The 20,904-nt window shown below is 47.4% G+C and overlaps 1 long non-coding RNA gene across 4 annotated transcripts in view; it reads left to right on the forward strand.

Moving 5' to 3' along the window:
* The window catches only part of LOC128830167 (uncharacterized), a 191,113-nt gene that overhangs the window by 92,936 nt on the left and 77,273 nt on the right, over window positions 1-20,904 (forward strand). For all 4 annotated transcript variants that reach the window (XR_008443550.1, XR_008443553.1, XR_008443552.1 and 1 more), the window contains exon 2: window positions 526-575. This is a non-coding gene — a long non-coding RNA (uncharacterized LOC128830167). The remainder of the gene's footprint in view (window positions 1-525; window positions 576-20,904) is intronic.

Here is a 20,904-nt window from a genome sequence, read left to right on the forward strand (position 1 = left end):
AAGTGTTTGCTGTTGCTATTAGTGCTGTATCTGCTCTGTGGATAAACAAGAAATTTGAATTGGCAAGAGGAAATAATATGATTCCTTTTGCAGGGGATTTTATATATCACATCTTCAGAGTGCTTTACAAAAAATCCCTGTGAGATAGGGATGTACTATCTCCATTTTACACACAGAGAAACTAAAGCATAGAGAAAGGAAGTCACTTGGCCTTGGCCACACAGCATGTCATTGGCAAAGTCTGGAATAGCATCTGGGATTTTCTAGGTGTCATGCTCAAATGACTAAACTCTCTCCACGATCCCTCCTGACAAAATTGATTCCTGCTTTATTAAACTTCTCTATCTACAAAACCATTCATTTAATAAGAAATCAGTGATGGAATAATTTTCTAGTGCACAGTATAATTAAAACCTAAAATATCAATAATAAGGGAGAGGGCAAATATCAAATAACAATGTAATTTGTTTTGGCAACTGTATTTCTAACAATCTGTCTTTTTTTGTTTTGTTCATTGTTTTGCAGAAAGAAAACTGAGACTGACACACACTGAGAGAAACAGCATAATCAAAAATGTAAGTCAGTGAAAACCACACAGGTTTCTATTGTATACAACATAAAACTGTCCATACTTATTCTTAAGAAGTCAACGTTTTTTCTTTGCTGTATCTCCAAAAGGGTATGTGGGGAGCAGTGGTGTATTAATGATTTTGCCGCCCCTAAGCCCTGAAATAATTGCCGCCCCCGTATGAACTTAATTTCTTCCACCTCCGCTCTGCCTCCTCCCCTGAGCGTGCCCCTTGGTTCTGCTTCTCCCCCTCCCCCCCCCCAGTGCTTGTGCTGCGAAACAGCTGATTTGTGCGGCAAGCCTGGCAGGGAGGGGGAAAGAGGGGGAACGTAGCGTGCTTGGGGGAGGAGGCGGGGCTGGGGCAGGGATTTGGGGAGGGATCTAATGGGGTAGGGAGGGGCAGAGTTGGGGCGGGGACTCTGGGGCAGGGGTGGAGTCGGGGCGGGGCCGGGGGGGGCGCGAGCATCCACCAGCGCTGACAAAAGTTGGCGCCTGTGTACAGGCATCCGACAGACAGTGGGCTTGTGCAAAAATGCCGCATTTACAAAAATGCTGCTATTATAAATTTGCCGCCCTCGGCCTAGGCCTTGTCGGCCTAGGCTATAATACGCCACTGGTGGGGAGTAGCAGATGCAGTCTGCTGGTTGGTTCCTACAGCCGACTTGAGTTGTGGTTTCAGGCTGTGTGATTTCAGTGCAGGCCCACGAGATATGTCCAATCTTTCCCTGCAGTCTTTTGTGCAGATCTGCTGTCTGGGTTATATCCATGATGTGTTGAAGCGAAAGGGCCCTTTGAGAACATTGTTTTTTTGCTGTCTCCATCCCCACTACAAAAAATCCCCCCAGCATTTATGGTGCTTTTCACACCCTTACATCCATCTAATGTGGCTCAGGTTTATGCTCTAGATTTGGATGTCACAGACCAGTTCTGAGGTCTTGTCTATACTGAGGTCTTGTCTACATTTAAAAGGTTCGATGGTGTAGCTATACAGGTGGGACTATACTGTTAAACCTTCCTATTGCAGATGTAATTTATACTGGCAGAAAAAGTCATTTTGACAGTATATTTTCTACCAGTTTCTTGGGAGAAATAAGCTATGTTGGCAAACAGACTATTGCCCGTATAATATATAATATAATATAATAATGGAGATGTCCCATCTCCTAGAACTGGAAGGGACCTTGAAAGGTCATCAAGTCCAGCCCCCTGCCTTCACTAGCAGGACCAAGTACTGATTTTGCCCCAGATTCCCAAGTGGCCCCCTCAAGGATTGAACTCACAACCCTGGGTTTAGCAGGCCAATGCGCAAACCACTGAGCTATCCCTCCCCCCTAACTGTGTCTATATGAAGGCTTTTGCTGGCATAGCTATATCTGCAAAAAATCATGTTCCTACTTGTTATGCTGTCTGGAATGGTTCATGACTGAGAGTGCCAACCTCAGGGTAGACATCCCAAACTGGTTATATGTTCTGTAATTAGATTTCACCAACCTGGTAACAAATGAGAACTCCTGAAGCACTCTTAATAGTCTTACCATGGAGTCACAGACAGTCCCTTGGGCATTCTAGACTAGAATTGACTAAACTGTCTTGACATCCAGGCAAGCTACACTTAGTGATAGTTGATTGCTATGTGTAACCCACACACCTCCTGGGTGTGGTGCTCCGTTTTATCTAGTGACACCACTGAGAAAGAGATTAATGAGTCTGCTGTACTGCCTTAGCTAACAGCCACATGGCTTTTAGCTTAGGCGGTAAGTTCCAGGGGCTCATACACTAAGCTCCAGAGACGCCAGGTTCGATCCCACCCGCTAGTGACCAGGGTCTGTCAGTGTTATATATGCACCAAAGATTACAAAAGATGCCGATTTGCTTCCAGTCCCAAGAGACTAGTCACTTACCCCTGGTCAGTTTGTACCTCGGATCTCTCACCGAAGACAACACTGGTAGATGATCCTATAGTAAACCAACTAAGGATTTATTAACTAGGAAAAAAGAAACAAGAGAGTTATTTACAGGTTAAAGCAGGCAAACCTATGTACACAAATGAGTTACAGTCTATGGTTCCAAAAGATGACAGAGTTGTGGCAGTCTGTCAGCACTGAAATGTCTTTCAGGGCTAATCTAGGTTGTCCCTGGGGATCTCTGCTTCTGTTTCATGGCTCCAGCCCTATGAGAATCCAGTCGACAAAAGAGAAGAAACATTTTCTTCGCTATCTTTATTTCCTTCTTTCAGAATTCAAGCTGATGGGATGAGCCCTTTTGCATGTAGCCTCTTCATGGGTGTGGAGGGACAGCTAATAACGTCTTTGTATTGTGGTGTCCCACAATGGCCCATTTACTTTTGATAGTCATCTTAATGAGCAGGAGACAATCCCTTCCTATAGGTTGACAGTTTCAAGGCAAACACTTTTTACAATTATAAAGCAAAAACTTACAGCACATGATAAAGATTGTATAAGTGAGATTAATGCATGCAGCAGTTTACAAGCATGTCATAAAGTCTAAACACGTTGTTATAAGTTCAATACCCATTTTAACCATACTAACACCCAGGTGAAACAGACTGGTTTCCAGCAATGAATTTGTCCATGCTCAGCTGAGACTTAAAGCCTTTGCAAGAGCTGGCACCTGGTTTACCAGTGTCATTGTGATGAGGTGCTCTACTCACTGCTTGACGGCGCCTCCTCCTGACTGTTCTGGGGATTAGCTCTACATGGCCAACACCCCTTTCCAGCGGTTTCACTCCATCACACTCTCTCTCTCTCTCTCTCTCTCTCACTTCTCGCAGCACCTCTCTTGCTCCAGGAGCTGCAGCTTTCTCTTCGTGACTTGGCCCTCCGACCAGGTCACTAAGTAGTTTCCCCTTCCAGAGTGAGATATTTCGAAGTTTCTTCTGTTCAAATGGCGTCAGGCAGTTCTCACGCCTTTTGCCCTGACCCTGTCCCTCCTGCAGTGACCCAGGCAGTCTTTTAATTCACCACCCCAAGCAGTACAATTCCTCAGGGGCTGGTAGGCAAACCCAGGCCTGCCCTGTACTCTAGCTTCCAGTCCAGAGCCCTTTACCAAGTAGTTAAGGTCTGCAGCTTCCCTAATCTTATTCCTTTTTCCCCTGGACTACTTCCTATCTTGCTTCCACTCATTCTAGTCAGACCCCTGTCTCCGAGGATTTACTAGGTCTCAGGGGAAAGTGACTGCTGCTCTTCACCCTGCAGCCCTTGGCTTTATGTAAACCCTGCCTGTTCCCTCACTGGCAAGCTTCTTTCTAATCAAGGCTCTCTACACAGCCTAAATCTCCCTTGTTTGCCCCTTAATTGGCTGATTGGGCCCATCTCAGAGCCGGTGTGGGGAGTACACCCCATCACAGTCACACTATTGACATAGCTATGCCGGCAAAGTTTGTAATTGTAGACCAGGCCTTAGTGTTGCGTTGAATAGAGGACTTAGTTACTCAGAGTATTTTGAATGTTTATAATTTAGCCTGGTGGTCTGGTGGTCGTTCAAGAAACGTTATGAGGTGTTTTGTTGGCATTTATAGACATCAAGCCTTGCAGTTGATCCTCATTTATATGATATGTTGGCCTTGGCCAGTATCCAGTATTAAAGAGACATTTTTAACTGTCTGTATTAAGACGACCTTATTTGACGATGTAAAAACATCCGATAATCTGATGAAAATTCATGATTGTAATAACAAAACCCAACATTACTCATCTGAATATCAAAGAACGGAGTTTCAGATCGGGCAGACAGAAAACAGTAGACTCATTAAAAGATTGAATGAGGTTTCCTATATATTGCTGAGTCAATTTTAAAATACGTTTAACACTGCTGCAGAGCACATTGTGTTTTACTTCTCCTCTATCAAGGGATGAATATATTTCTAACATATGGGTTTGGAAATTATTGATGACTGTAGTGTGTCAAACAGCCTTGAAGATTGAATGAAAACCATTCTAGTTTGCATTTTTTAATCTTTGAAAAATTAAATAAATTTTTACAGAAGTTTTTTAAATTGGATATTTTCAGAGGTAAAATAAAAGCATGGGAATATTCAATTCCTGCTACATAGAATCCTGCACTCTTTAATAGTCTTTTGGAAATCACAGAATCATAGAACTGGTAGGGCTGGAGCAGAGGTCATCAAGTCCAGCCCTCTGCACGGAGGAAGGATCACGTAACTGTAGACCAGAGGTCCCAAACTGTGGGGCAAGCTCCCCTAGGGGGGCATGGAGGAACGTTCAGGGGGGACATGGTGGGGCCCGGGGCAGCGAGGGAGCGCCACCCAGCCCTACCCCACTCACAGCGCTACTCTGGCCCCGCCCCCAGCCTTGGCTCCTGGCCACGGCTTTGTTTCAGGCCCCAGACCCACCCCCAGCTGTGGCCCCAGCCTCAGCCCCCTTACCCCTTTCCACGTCTTGCGCCCTCCCAAGCTGTGGCCCTGTTCCTGGCCCTGGCTTGGATGGGGGGGGGGAGCGCGGACAGGGGTAAGAGGGGGGGCGTGAGGCTGAAAAGTTTGGGGATCACTGATCTAAACCATCCCTGACAAGTGTTGGTCCAACCTGTTCTTAATCTTCAGTGATGGGGATGCCACAACTTCCCTGGGGAGCCTATTCCAGAATTTAAATACTCTTAGCTTAGAAAGTTTTTTGTAATATCTAACCTAAATATCTTTTGCTGCTGATTAAGCCCCTTACTTCTTCTGCTACCTTCAGTGGAAATGGAGAGCAGTTGATCACCCTCATTTTTATAACAGCCCTTGACATATTTGAAGACTGTTATTAGGTTCTCCTTCAAAACTAAAAATGCACAATTTTTTACCTTTTCCTCATAGGTCAGATTTTCTAAACATTTTGTCACTTTTGTTCTCCTTTGGTCTCTCTCTGGTTTGTCCTCATCTTTCCTAAAGTGTGGTGTCCTGAATTGGACAAAGCTGTGTCCTCACCAGTAACAGGTAGAGTGGGACAACTACCTCCCATGTCATACATAACAACACTCCTGTTAATTACCCCAAAATGATATTAGCCTTTTTTTGTAACCGCAGCACATTATTGACCCATATTCAATTTGTAATCCACTATAACCCGCAGATCCTTTTCAGCAGTCCTACCATCTAACCAATTATTCCCCATTTTGTAGTTGTGCATTTGATTTTTTGCTTCCTAAGTGAAGTACTTTGCACTTGTCCTTACTGAATATCATCTTGTTGATTTCAGACCAGTTCTCTAATTTATCAAGATCATCTTGAATTCTAATCCTGTTCTCCAAAGTGTTTGCAAGTCCTCCCATCTTGAAGTCATTTGCAAATTTTATAATCATATTCTCCATTCAGTTGTCCAACTAATTAATGAAAATATTTAATTGTACGAGACTCGGAACTAACCCCGTGGGACCCCACTAAGTATAGCCTCCCAGTTTGACAGCAAACCATTGATAACAACTCTTTGAGTATGGTTTTTCAACCACTTGTGCATGCACCTTATAGTAATTTCATTTAGACCACATTTCCCTAGTTTGCTTATGAGACTATCATGTCAAAAGCCATACTAAAAATCAAGATATATTACCTCTACTGCTTTCCCCCCGCCATCCATTATGCCAGATACCCTGTTAGAGAAGGAAATTAGGTTGGTTTGGCATGGTTTGTTCTTGACAAGTCCATGTTGGCTATTCTTTATAACCCTATGAAACTTGAGAAAAGCCAGTTGAGAGTCTTTGGGTTAAGTTTAGAGGCAAGAGCAACAAGGGTGATATTGTGGTGGGCGTCTGCTATAGATCACCAGACCAGGAGGATGAGATAGACGAGACTTTCTTTGGACAACTAACAGAAGTTTCCAGATCAAAGACCTTGGTTCTCATGGGGGACTTCAATCATTCTGACATCTGTTGGCAGAGCAATACAGCAGTGCACAGGCAATCCAGGAAGTTTTTGGAGAGTGTTGGGGACAACTTCCTGGTACAAGTGCTGGAGGAACAAATTAGGGGCCGTGCTCCTCTTACTTGCTGCTCACAAACAGGGAAGAATTGGTAGGGGAAGTAGAAGTGGACAGCGGTGACTATGAGATGATCAAGTTCAGGATCCTGACAAAAGGAAGAAAGGAGAGTAGCAAAATCTGGACCCTGAACTTCAGAAAAGCAAACTTTAACTCCCCCAGGGAACTGATGGGCAGGATCCCCTGGGTGGCTAATATGAGGGGAAAGGAGTCCAGGTGAGCTGGCTGTATTTTAAAGAACGCTTATTGAGGGTGCAGGAACAGACATCCCGATGTGCAGAAAGAATAGCAAATATGGTAGGCGACCAGCTTGGCTTAACAGAGAAATCTTCGGTGAGCTTAAACACAAAAAGGAAGCTTACAAGAAGTGGAAACTTGGACAGATGACTAGGGAGGAGTATAAAAATATTGCTCAAGCATGCAGGGGTGTAATCAGGAAGGCCAAAGCACAATTGGAGTTACAGCTAGCAAGGGATGTGAAGAGTAACAAGAAGGGTTTCTATAGGTATGTTAGCAACAAGAAAAAGGTCAGGGAAAGTGTGGTACCCTTACTGAATGGGGGAGGCAACCCAGTGACAGATGATGTGGAAAAAGCTGAAGTACTCAATGCTTTTTTTGCCTCGGTCTTCACAGACAAGGTCAGCTCCAACACTGCTGCACTGGGCAGCACAGTATGGGGAGGAGGTGAGCAGCCCTCAGTGTTGAAAGAACAGGTTAAGGACTGTTTAGAAAAGCTGGACATGCACAAGTCCACGGGGCCGGATGCAGTGCATCCGAGGGTGCAGAGGGTGTTGGCTGTTATGATGGCAGAGCCATTGGCCATTATCTTTGAAAACCCGTGGCAATCGGGGGAGGTCCCGGATGATTGGAAAAAGGCAAATATAGTGCCCATCTTTAAAAAAGGGAAGAAGGAGAATCCGGGGAACTACAGACTGGTCAGCCTCACCTCAGTCCCTGGAAAAATCATGTAGTGGATCCTCAAGGAATCCATTTTGAAGCACTTGGAGGAGAGGAAGGTGATCAGGAACAGTCAACATGGGCAAGTCATGCCTGACCAACCTGATTGCCTTCTATGATGCGATAACAGGCTCTGTGGATATGGGGAAAGCAGCGGACGTGATGTACCTTGACGTTAGCAAACTTTTTGATATGGTCTCTCACAGTATTCTTGCCAGCAAGTTAAAAAAGTATGAATTGGATGAATTGACTATAAGGCGGACAGAAAGCTGGCTAGATCATTGGGCACAATGGGTAGTGATCAATGACTCGATGTCTAGTTGGCAGCTGATATCAAACAGAGTGCCCCAGGGGTCGGTCCTGGGGCCAGTTTTGTTCAACATCTTCATTAATGATCTGGATGATAGGATGGATTGCAAGTTCGCAGATGACACTAAGGTGGGGGGGGAGAGTTAGATATGCTGGAGGGTAGGGATAGGGTCCAGAGTGACCTAGACAAATTGGAGGATTGGGCCAAAAGAAATCTGATGAGGTTCGACAAGGACAAGTGCAAAGTCCTGCATTTAGAATCGCATGCACTGCTACAGGCTGGAGACCGACTGACTAAGCAGCAGTTCTGCAGAAAAGGACCTGGGGTTTAAAATGGACAAGAAGCTGGATATGAGTCAACAGTGTGCCCTTATTGCCAAGAAGGCTAATGGCATATCGTAGGAGCATTAGTAGGAGCATTGCCAGCAGATCGAGGGCGGTGATTATTCCCCTCTATTTGACACTGGTGAAGCCACATTTTCAGTATTGCGTCCAGTTTTGGGCTCCCCACTACAGAAAGGATGTGGACAAATTGGAAAGAGCCCAGCGGAGGGCAACGAAATTGACTGGGGTCTGGGGCACATCGCTTACGAGGAAAGGCTGAGGGAACTGGGCTTGTTTATTCTGCAGAAGAGAGTGAGGGGGGATTTGATAGCAGTCTTCAACTACCTGAAGGGCGGGTTCCAGAGAGGATGGAGCTCAGCCTTTCTCAGTGGTGGCAGATGACAGAACAAGGAGCAATGGTCTCAAGTTGCAGTGGGGGAGGTCTAGGTTGGATATTAGGAAACACTATTTCGCTAGGAGGGTGGTGAAGCACTGGAATGTGTTACCTAGGGAGGTGGTGGAATCTCCATCCTTAGAGGTTTTTAAGTCCCGGCTTGACAAATCCTAGCCAAGGCTGATTTAGTTGGTGTTAGTCCTGCTTTGAGCAGGGGGTTGGACTAGATGACCTCCTGAGGTCTCTTCCAATCCTAATCTTCTATGATTCTATTATTTTATTATCCTCTTAGCAATTGATTGCTTATTAATTTGTTTCACTATCATTTGAGGTGTCAACGTTAGGCTGACTGGTCTATAATTCCCTAGGTCCCCTTTTTAAACATAGGTACTATGTTTGGCCTTCTCTAGTCCTCTGGGACGTCACCCATCCTCGAGTTCTGAAAGATAATTGCTACTGGTTTTGAGATTGCTTCTGCTAGTTCTTCAAGTGATTGCACGAGTGCATTCCACTCTAGGGGGGTGTGTGTGTGTCCCATGTACAGTGACCAGAAAAGTTTTCCTCAGTGGTACCTGTTGGTGCGGCTCAAGTGTCTTCTGCCGCCATGCACCGTTGGCACTGGTATAAAGCACTCAGGCACGCTCGTGCACCCTCAGTTCCTTCTTATCATCTGTGGCGGTCTCTGGAACTGCTCTCCTTGCATTCACAATTCTCTCAGTGGACCTTCCTTGTTATTGTACATAGTTAGTTAGTTTTAGTTACTTTTACTTGTGTCAAGGGATGCCTTGGTCACTGGGCTTTAAGCCCTGCACCTTCTGCAACAAGGCTGTGCTCCTGAGTGATCTGCACTCAAGCTGCTTGGAGTGCCTGGGAGAAGCTCCATATTGGGGACCATTGCCAGATCTGCAAGGACTTTAAGCCTTGCACAAAGAAGGATTGAGAGGCCAGACTGACGATCCTGCTCATGGAAGTGGCACTGAGACTCCCATCTGATCCAGGCCGGTCAGACTCTGCACCGAGTGCCTCGGCGTCGGTAAGGAGTGCTCCTCCTATCAAAGTGGAGTCCTGGCACCAATCTCCATTCCCAGTGCCTAGAAAAAGGTATAAGAAACAGCCTGCCAAATAGGGGCAATCCTCAGTGCCGAAGACTGCCAGGTATAGGAATCAGAGTTGAGTATGGTTTAAGACAAAGCATTCCTCTGTCTTGGTACTGCAGAAGACGGCACTGTTGACACTGGCACATAAGCAGGTACCGTCAAGTCTGGTTCCAGAAGAGTCTTCTATATTGGTGGCACTGTGCGGAACCGGTACTGTGTCGGTACCGACCACACCGGAGGCGTTTGCCACTATTAGGAACCTTCTCTCACCGTTGATACCGGTATAGCCGACAACACAAGTGTCAGCGTTATCGGTTCCGGTGGACAGGAGTGAACCTCCTGCATTGTGTCAATGTTCAGTACTGCGCCCTTTCATACCATTAAAAGAGAAACCAGCGATGCTTGACACCATAGCACCTGAGAGGCCTAGTCATGCACCAGGACCCCATTGTAGTAGGCTCTGTACACACACAGAATAAAAAGATGGTTTCTGTCCCCAAAAGCTTACAATTTAAATCATTTAACCATCTATTTTAGATATCTCTATGGCTCCCTTTACATTGATGTGAGTACCTCACAACCACCCCAGTGAAGTAGGAAATAATTGCTTCCTTATTAATGTAATTCACCATACAGACACTCCCGGGTTACGCAAACCTGACTTATGCAAATCTGCACTTACGGAAAAAGTTCCGTAAATTCCATAAGCTCGAAAGTTGGTCTTTGGTTTTTTTGTGGGTTTTTTTTTTTGCGTAATGGTCAGCTATACGTTCCCGACTTACGCAAAATTCGAGTTACACAAGGCGTTCTGGAATGGAACGCTTGCGTAAGTCGGGGAGCGTCTGTAATATGATGATAGGGATTGAAATACAATGGGTGAAGCTTAATTTGAATGAGTTTATACAGGTTGAATCCAGAATAGCTTTATAGATGCCAGTGGGGTTTCTCTGGATTTACACCAGTGTTATTAAGGGCAGAATTTGGCACACTGAATTCAGTAACTGGTGGTTTGTGGTATCTATTTATTTTAAGTATTAATCTTTTGGGATGTTTTCAGCAGGAGAGAGAGAGGTTCTGCCTGGGTCATATCTGCCAACGTCCATATAACCTCCCCTCTCTACTTATCTACTTTTTCTTTCAGTGTTGTTGTAGTTGTGTCGGTCCCACGATATTAAGAGACAATGTAACCCACTAATGATCCCCCCCCCCAGCTGCTCCCCCTTCCCTTCCTTTCCTCCATATGACTGGAGGAGTGTTAACAAGCCACTTCACCTTGAATGGTCCCTTGAAATATGTGTTAACTATTTATGCTAGACAATCTGTGCCACCTTGTATTTAGCTGTGACACTGAGTCCTAGGAGCTTGTCTACACTACAGAATTAAGTCACTTTAAGTTACATTGACGCACAGCCACCGCTGTAATTAAACCACTGTTGCACGTCTGCACTACTCTCCTTGTGTCAATAGGAGCAGCGCTTGCATTGACGCAGAGAGCAGTGCCCTGTGGGTAGCTATCCCACTTTGCAACTCGCCACCATCTAGGGCTGAGTGTTTTGGGAAGAGTTTGCAATGCTGCGTGGGGGCAGGTTCAGCGTCCCGTGAGGCAGTTTTCTCCATCCCATCATTCCATGGGCATCATAGTAGGTTTCATGCCGCTTTTCAAAAGCCCCAGTAACCTACATTCCCACCATTTCTGTCAGAAAGCATGGATCTGCACTGCTCTTCAATATTGTGCTGAACACTCTGAGCACAAAGCACCAGGTCCTGCAATATTTCCTTAGCTGTGAGTCTGATGATGATGCCTTGGTGTCTGCCTTGCTGTATGTCATGGAAAGAAACAATTCAATATTGCTGTTGGCATTCTTAGAGCAGCTGCACATGGTGGACTGCCAGTTCTGAGCACGAGAAACAAGCACTGACTGGTGGGATCACGTTGTGATGCAGGTATGGGACGACAAGCTGTGGCTGCAGAACTTTCAGATGGGCAAGTCCACCCTCTTGGAACTGTGTGTGGAGCCTGCACCAGACTCTCCAATATAGTGACACCAAAATGAGAGCTGAGCTCACGGTGGAGAAGCGAGTGGCAATCGCTGTGTGGAAGCTGGGGATTGCTATTATGCAAGTATGCAGGGCCATTAATCACGTCCTGCTATGAAGGGCTGCGACGCTGGGCAATGTGCAGGAAATAGTGGATGGTTTTTCAGCAGTGTGGTTCCAGAACTGCCATGGGGTGATAGATGGCGCACACATCCCTATTTTAGTATCAGACCACCTTGTGATGGAGTATATCAATAGAAAATGCTACTTTTCTATGTTATAGCAAGTGCTGGTGGATCATCAGGGTCATTTCACCAACATCAACGCCGGCTGGTCAGGGAAGGTGCATGGCACACACATCTTTAGGAACTAGGGTGACCAGATGCCAAAGATGAAATATCCGGATGCCAGGGGGGTGGAGCAGAAAAAAAAAAAGCTGCCAAAGCGCACCCCCCACCTGCCGCAACCCTCTGCGGCCACTGGCTGGGCCCCCGGCTCTGCAATCAGAGATGCAGCGCTCAGCTGCTCCTCTGCCCTAAAAGCCAGCCTCCCTCCCGGCATGGGCTTGTCCCGCCTCTGCACACAAAGGCTGGTGCAGGAGGCAAAGTCCCAGGGGGTGGGGTCGGGAAGGCCGCAGGAGCAGGGGGCAGCGAGAACCCACCCAGGGCTGAGAGCGCCCCACAAAGGAGGCACAGACCCCCCCTTCCCCACCCTGTAGCTGCCATAAGCTCCAGTGAACAAACCGGAGCACTCCCCCCTTGGTGTGTGTGGGACTGCCGAGCCGAGACGCTTCCTTCTTCCCCCGCCGCCTCCGCTCCACTCACGGGCAGGAGGTTTTGGGTTACAGCGCCCGCACCCTGGACCCCCCACAGCCGCCGCGCCAAGAGAGAGGCGCGGACTCGGAGCAACTGCCCGACCCTCCTCCCTCCATCCCCCCTCCACACATCCCTCCTCCGCTGGCCTCCAGGCACAGCTGCTGCACCACATCACCTTCTTAATCTTCATGGCGGCCGCGCCACACACGCTGGTGTCCGGCCTCCCTCCAGCGCTTGCACCGCCGCCATACAGCTGATCAGCGCGCAAGCAGCGTGCATGGGGAAGAGGCGGGGCCAGGGCGGGGATTTGGGGAGCTATCCAATGGGGGAAGGAAGGGGCGGAGTCGGGGCAGGGAGCGGGGCGCGAGCCGGAGCGGCGGGCAAAAATTGCTTCTTTGTCCAGTGTCCCAACCAAACATCGGTCGGGACGCGGGACAAACAAGTAAATATCGGGACAGTCCCGATAAAATCGGGACGTCTGGTCACCCTATTAGGAACACAGGCCTGAACAGAAAGCTGCAAGCAGGGACCTTCTTTCCATACCAGAGGATTCCCACTGGGGATGTGGAAATGCCAGTAGTGATCCTGGAAGATCCAGCCTACCCCTTTCTCCTGTGGCTCATGAAGTCATACACCGGCCACCTTGACAGTATCAAGGAGCGCTTCCACAGCAGGTGAAGAATGACTGTTGAATGTGCCTTTGGCAGTTTGAAGGGTTGCTGGTGACGATATCCCCATGGTCATAGCTGCCTATGCCCTTCATAGAATCTGTGAAGCAAAGGGGGAGAAGTTTCCGCAGGGGTGGCGCGCAGAGTTGGAATGGCTCTCTGCTGATTTTCAGTAGCCAAATACCAGGACTATAAGAAAAGCTCAATGGTGAGTTCTTTAGCTCAGGGAGGCTTTGAAGGAGCATTTTAACAAAGAGCCATAGTAACGTGTGTTGCTGTAGTGTGCTGAGCCTGGCACGGGGGTTTTTTTGGACTGTGCTATGAACCTTATAATGATTGCCGTGTGTACACTACTATAACAACGCAAATGCATCAGTTGCTATTGTCTGTGAATGTTAGCAGCAGCCTCCATATATTGGAGACTAATAAAGATATATTCAGTTTCCATTAGTAGATTTCTATTGTACACCCATGCAAACATACCTGTGTAATACTGAAGTAAATTTCTTACATACAGAGAAAAGTATCTTTAAAGGTGAAGGAACAAGGAATCACAGGCACATACACCCATGAGGCTCTCACATCTGGGTGTATGTGTGACTGTCATTGTGTGTAATCTCCCAGGGGGTGGAGTGCCTGGGGTACTGCTGCAGCCCCGGAAGATACTCCTCCCCCCCCCCCCCCCCCATTTTCCATGTAAGTGTAGGGAAGTCTTGGAATGCAGTTCTGTTTGGGCTGCAAGGGGAGGCGAGCACAGCTGTATTCAACCTGAAGTTCAATCTGAGACCGGAGTATGTCTGTTTGCTTACTGACAAGCACTATCATCTCTTACTGCCCATTTCTCCTGTCCCCCCTGCATTTTGGCATTGATTGCCACGCTTCAAGCCCTCTGCTCACAATCTGAAAGCCTCTGGTGCTTCGGGACATCCTGGAACATGTCTTCCCTTGTCCTCTTCTTTCTCCTCGTCTGGCGAGTTGCTCCGCTGGTGTGGATGGAGAGACCCTCAAGACCAGATTTGCAGCTGCTAAAGAAACAATGGACAGAGATGGTATCGTCAGTGCATTCACTCCCTGTAACCCACACAAGTTACAAGCTCAGCATTCTCACTTCCCGTTGGGACTCTCAGAGCATGGTGGCAGCCCCAGCCTCCGTGAGCACGGCCCAGGAGAGGGCAAGTTGGGACAATAAGGGAGGAGGATAGCCCTGGGGCATCAATCCAAGAGGATAGGGCTATTGTACTGCATACTGGCACCATTTCCCACAGGCAGAGGTTATTGTAGCTGATATCTCACTCCTGAGGGTAACTGAGGCTGAACGGGAACAGCTCCTGCCTGCATCTGGCTGCAGACTGGGTCTGTATGCTGCTAGCCTGTGTGCTGCAATGGTGCCTGCTGAACTAATTGCCGAGCGGTGTGGCAAAGTGTCCTAATGTGGGGGAAGAAACAAATCAGCCCTCCCAAGAAACCTTCGGTAGAGGATTGCAGACTGCCTCCAGAAAAGTTTCTTAGAGATCTCCATGGAGGATTCATGGGACATTCCAGTGCACATAAACAAACTGTTCCACAGGGCCCCCTCTGGCTAGATGTACAGAGGGAATGAGAAGCAGACAGCAACCCTACCTCTATTGGTTATTTCACTACCTCTTCTAGCCTGATTAAAAAAATAGTACATGAGCAGATGCATCCCTGCAATACTGAAGCAAACTGACTACTTACCACAGGTTCCCTCCCTTGCATTAGGCTCACCAGTGCCATACTGCTAGGAGTGGCTCAACTGTAGGGTTACCATATCTAATAAATAAAAAAAGAGGACCCTCCACGGGCCCTGGCCCCGCCCATTTCCCCACCCTTAGCCCCGCCCCAACTCTACCCCTTCCCCGCCCTAACTCCGCCCCCTCCTCCCTCCCACTCCCAGCCAGGGGGAAAGGGCTGCCCCAGCGCTACCGGCTTCAGGGTTTGCTGGGCAGCCCCCTGACCCTGCGCCCCCGGCCGGCGCTTCCCCAGCGCAGCTGGAGCCCGGGAGGGGAAGCGCCCAGCCGGGGGCGCAGGGTCTGGAGGCTGCCCGGCAAACCGTGAAGCCGGTAGCGCTCGGTCTTTGGGCAGCCCCTATGCCTCTGGACCCTGCGCCCCCAGCCGGGCACTTCCCCTCCCGGGCTCCGGCGGCGCAGGGTCCGGAGGCACGGGGGCTGCCTAAAGCCCGTAGCGCTCAGGCAGCCCGGCTCTTAAACAGAGCCGAAGAGGAGCAGAGCCTCCAGACGCGGGGGCTCTGCTCCTCCCCGACTCTTCGGCTCTGTTTAAGAGCCGGGCTGCCTGAGCGCTATGGGCTTCGGGCAGCCCCCGTGCCTCCGGACGCTGCGCCGCCGGAGCCCGGGAGGGGAAGTGCCCGGTTGGGGGCGCAGGGTCTGGAGGCACGGGGGCTGCCTGAAGCCGGTAGCGCTCGGGCAGCCCGGCTCTTAAACAGAGCCGAAGAGTCGGGGAGGAGCAGAGCCGCCATTTTCCCGGACATGTTCGGCTTTTTGGCAATTCCCCCCGGACGGGGGTTTGACTGCCGAAAGGCCGGACATGTCCGGGAAAAAGAGGACGTATGGTAACCCTACTCAACTGCTTAGGAGTCTGGCTTGCTACCCCACTGGATCCCCTGGTCGCCTGTTCCACATACTCCTCCTACTCTTCCTTGTCCATCACCTTGTCCTCGGGGTTCACTGCGATGGGATGTGACTCCAGCTCCCCCAAAGTATCCATGGGGTGCTTGGCGGTGAAGGTGGGGTCGCTGCCGAGGGTGGCATGCAGTTCCTTGGAGAAGCGACATGTCTGCGTCTCTGCACCGCAGTGACTATTTGCCTCCCTTGCCTTCTGGTATGCCTGCCGGAGCTCCTTTATTTTCACATGTCCCTGTGAAACCCCTTCTCCTCCATGCCCTAAGCGATCTGGCCATAGATGTCAAAGTTCCTATGGCTGCATCGGAACTGTGCCTGCATAGCCCCCTCTCCCCACAGACCCAGGAGATCCACCACCCCCCGTGTACTCGAGGCAGGAGCGCACTTGCTGAGTGGAGCCAGCATGGACAGCTGGGCAGTTGCTATGTTAGCTCTCCACATCGAGGAAACAGGAAGAGCAATTTCAAAAATTCCTGGGGCTTTAAAAGGGGAGGGGCATGTGCCTGTTTGCGGAGTTCAAAAGGATGACCAGAGCGGTCATGGTAGGGCATAATGGGAGACTACCTGGGGCACTTAGATTGATGTAAGGAACACAGTGGCTGCAATGACGCTGCGTCATCCTGACTGTGTCCAACTAAGTGTTACGCCTCTCGCCGAGGTGGATTTATTAGGTCAGCATAGTGGGCGAGTTAATGCGGCGGGAGGAACAGTGTAGTATAGACACCTTCATAGTTGGGTCGGCATAAGCTGCCTTACATCGACCTAACTTTGTAGTGTAGACCAAGCCTAGGTCTACACTACAGACCTATATCTGTATAACTACGTCGCTCAGGGAGGGAAAAAAATCAATGTAACACCGTCCTCCCCCCCCCCCCCCCCCCCGCCCCAGGTAGACAGCACTATGTTGATGGGAGGCCTTCTCCCGTTGACAAAGCCACCGCCTCTCGGGGAGGTGGATTAACTACGCCGGCAGGAGAAACTCTCCCATCAGCGTAGGAACGTCTTCACTGAAGCACCACGGCGGCGCAGCTGCATCAGTGCAGCTGTGCCAATGCAGCATTTTAAGTGTAGACCTGCCCTTAGAGCTCTGTGCAAGCTCAAAAGCTTGTCTTTCTCACCAACAGAAGTTGGTCTAATAAAAGATATTACCTCCCCCACCTTGTCTCTACTTTTTCTTGTCTTTTCTGTCAGCTTGTATTCTGTCAGCTCACCAAAATGATGATTTCTGTTGATGCCTTAAAGAAGCCACTATAATAGACTGGGGCACATTTTAAATGCTGAGGCTGTGCCCTGCTAGCATTGGTTGCACTTCAAAAGGTGTACCTGAAACTGGGGCAGGAAATTTTGAGGTACAAAGCCTGAAATCATAAGGTTTGTGTATGCCAGGAAATAAGAAACAGCCTAAATATTGTGGATAATATCTGTCTGAGTCAGTGTTTCCAGTCAGCGACAGATGGTAATGTAGGAAGACAACATGCCCTAAAATGTACTGCTTTAAGAACAGGAACTTTCACATAAGAAAAGGATTGTTATTTGGTATGGGGCCGGATATGGGGCCAGAACAGAAGCATTTTGGAAGGTTAGGGCCAAAATATAGAGGTTACTGGTCATTAGTAGTCCTTTACCATAAGAACAACATTAAAGAAAGTTTAGACTTAATAGGCCAAATGGCTTTCACTTACTCTAAAAAGCTTTCATTTTTTCCTAAGTAAATAACCCCTAAAAAGTCTCCTTAGAAATAAGAAAATATGCTTTTAGCAAAGCAGATGACCCAATGGTATGAAGTGCAGGTTTTTTTTCAAGCAGCAGTACTTGTCTGTGCTAACATATCTGTTACATTACCAGTGCTTTAGTCCTGACTGTGGACGTAGCTATGTTGAAATAATGTCTGCAGTAGTAGGGAAATTACTTTCCTCTCTTCATGCTGTGTTGTTAGCACAAGATATAGTACTTGGGCATTGAAAGAGTAGACTTTCAATTAATAGACACCCGAGTTCACCCTCTCACACCCCATTGTAAATCTCTGTATATGGTCTGATCAGCACACTCAGATACCCCCCTGCCCCTTTGTGTCTCTCTTGCTCAGGATTGGTGGAATCCCTAGATCTCCTAGGACCATTTTACCCCTTTGGATGGACATGTGTACAGAGGTCTTGTGGTCAGTTAGTTTAAGGATAGAACGGGGAATTTGACCTCAGCTGGCTCTTCAGTGTGACCTTGGGAAAGCCACCTTAAACGCTTTGTGCCTCAAATTTCCCATCTGTAAAATTGTGATAATAGTTTGTCTTCACAGGGTCATCATGTGAATTTACTGTTGTTTGTATGGTGGTTTGACAGTACAGAATCACTATATGGCTTTGCTGGAAGGCCCCCTCCATGCACAGTTGATGGCCATCACTCCTTTATCATCCAGTCTGATCATTTGAGGATGTTAATGCCGAGAAAACATTGCTTTTCTTTTCAGATTTTTACTTTTCTCTGAAGTCCACTACTATATAATATGGCAGATGACCTACAACGAGGTCAGTGCTATGAGTGTGTGAGAAGTAGCGAACACCATCAGTATCGTTAATGTATAGACAGTGCCCTATTCAACTAGAAACTCTTTGTTTGACAGCACCCCCTCTTAGATCTATCTATCAAACATAGCTCTATTAAAAATAAGCTTGTGGTTTTAAAGAGAACTTTTAATTTTTGTCAGACATGAAAGTACCGCCAATTAATTTGTACTTTGAAAAGAGAACAAAGGGCTAAGTTTAGTTGTCAAACTTCCATTTTTTATCAGAGCTCTTAGCAAAATATGTGGTCTGATGGCTTATATATGGTTACAAACTGCTCTGCTTCAGTAGCCTATACTGTTGGCGTGCCTCACTTCCATTGGTTGAGAGGTGATGGATTTATTTAGTTGTGGACCCCACTATGTCCTGAGGTACAAAGAGCCGCAAGGGAGCAGAACTCCCAAACCTCATTCCCTTCCTTTCTGCAGGAGCACAGCTGGTAGGACCGGGCTCTTCGCAGCAGAGACTAGATGGTATCTGACCTGCAGTATGTGCCTTTGTCTTTATTTGTACCACATCTGTGGTTGTGAGATCTAAGTGGTAAATTCCAGAGCCAAGTGATACATTGCATTTATATGTCACCTTGGCCTTCCTCACTTGCACTCTGCCCACTAATCAAGATCTGTCTGACATTCCAAACCTCTACAAAGCTTCTAACTGCTGCCATCCTTTGAAAGAAGAACTTGTCAGCAAAATGTTTTGTTTCCCTTCCACCCTTCTTCTTTTAATTACATGGTTCGTTCTGCTTTTTGGCCAAATGTTCCGACTTGGCCCTCTGACCACATTTAAGATACAAAATTTCTGTAGAAGTGTCTTCTGTATCAGAGTGGGCAGCTGGGAATCCCTTTTTGTAGTGCAATCAAGCATCCATTTCCAGTTTACCAGGTATATTGTCTTTCACTCCGCTTTCTCTTTGATGTCAGGATTTTTAGTCTCTCTTTAAAGATAAGGAGAATCTTGCAGAAAAAATTGAAGGGGAAAGGGTGCTGGACCATGTAACTGTTTCCACTGTAGGAAGTGTATTGATGCTCTGTCTACATCTCTTGCTTTTAGAAGCAGGGTGAGTACCTCACAGTGGTCTGGGATGTTAGTCTTTGAAAATATGAGTCTTGCATGAAGATAGTGGACAACAATATTACTTATTATTTATCTTAAATGTTGTTTCATTGAAGATACTTTGTTCTAAAAATAAAACCCTTGAGGTCTGATCTAATGATCATTTGCCATTCTTTAAATTTTTCTTCCTCCCCCACAACTCACATTATTTTCTGTAGACTATTATGGCACAACTTTATCCAGTCCCCCTTTGGAATGACACCAGTTAGTTCTCAGTGGACCTAACTGCTGGATCCCATGTGCTCCTAAGACAGATGGGTCTGGCAGATCTGGGTCACTGTTCATAGCTCTGGGTCTTTAAGGCACACTCCCAGGTGCAGACTCAGTATCTGCCACCTTCCTTGCAGGGGCATCATTTTAGAAAAATTGGGTAGGAGGGTGCATGCAAAGTTGGGTCAGCAGATACAATATCATCTCACATAACATTCTATCCTGCAAAGCCTTTGGGGGGTGGGGGAGTGGAAAACATAATGGAGCATACAAACCTATGAAAAGTCAAGGGCCAGTTGCTCTCTTCACTCATAGCAAATGATGTGTCCCAGATCTGGTCCATGCTACAGACTGGGCAGAGTACCCTCCTGCCTTCTCCAGCTCCAGCCCAGTCTTCTGGCAAGTGGCAGTGGATGGGCCCCCCTTCTCAGAGAAGCCCCCTCATTAAATTCTGAGCCTGTTTTGCCATTGGCCCTGGCTGGGAAATTCCAACCCTGAGCCATGTGCGTCCCACATGAAGAAAGCACTTGTCCCTTGAGAAGGGGTCAGTTGTTGAGTCATTCAGAGTTGATGACCTTTGATGGCTTATACACTGATAGTCCTCTCTGAGTGTTCCGTACTCCTCCCAGGTAGGGCAGTGTCTAGAGGATAGACTAATCTTGTCTGGTCCAATAAAATATATTACCTCACCCACCTTGCCTTGTCTCACTAATATTCTTGGACTGACAGGGCTATAACTACCCTGCATATGATCTTGTCTAGGTCAGTCTGGTTTTTAACCACTGAATACAAAATGGCAGTTAGCACACAAAATGGAAGACAGGGTACAAAAATGGAATTCACAAAACAATATGAAGTTCACAATTTTGTACAGACATCTCCAACTCTGTCACATGTTAATCACTGTTTCAGATTCTCAAAGCTGTCTGGGAGATTTAAACACATCTTCTAGTAATTTTAATGCAAGGTGTGTGCTTAAATCCCTTGGATGGCTTTGAAAGTCTCAATCTCTATTTTAGGTAGGAGTCTTACACTTGCCTTGGATTCCAGCAACAGTTTAATATGAATTTAGCCTTAAGGTACAATACGTCCATATTATTCTGGCTTTGACAATGGAAAAACTGAGGTACAGTGAGATTAAGTGATTTGCCAGAGGTCACACAGCAAGACTGCATCAAAGCTGGGAATAGAACCCAGGAGC

The sequence above is a fragment of the Malaclemys terrapin genome, chromosome 1 (genome assembly GCF_027887155.1).
Source record: "Malaclemys terrapin pileata isolate rMalTer1 chromosome 1, rMalTer1.hap1, whole genome shotgun sequence".
NCBI lineage: Eukaryota > Metazoa > Chordata > Testudines > Emydidae > Malaclemys > Malaclemys terrapin.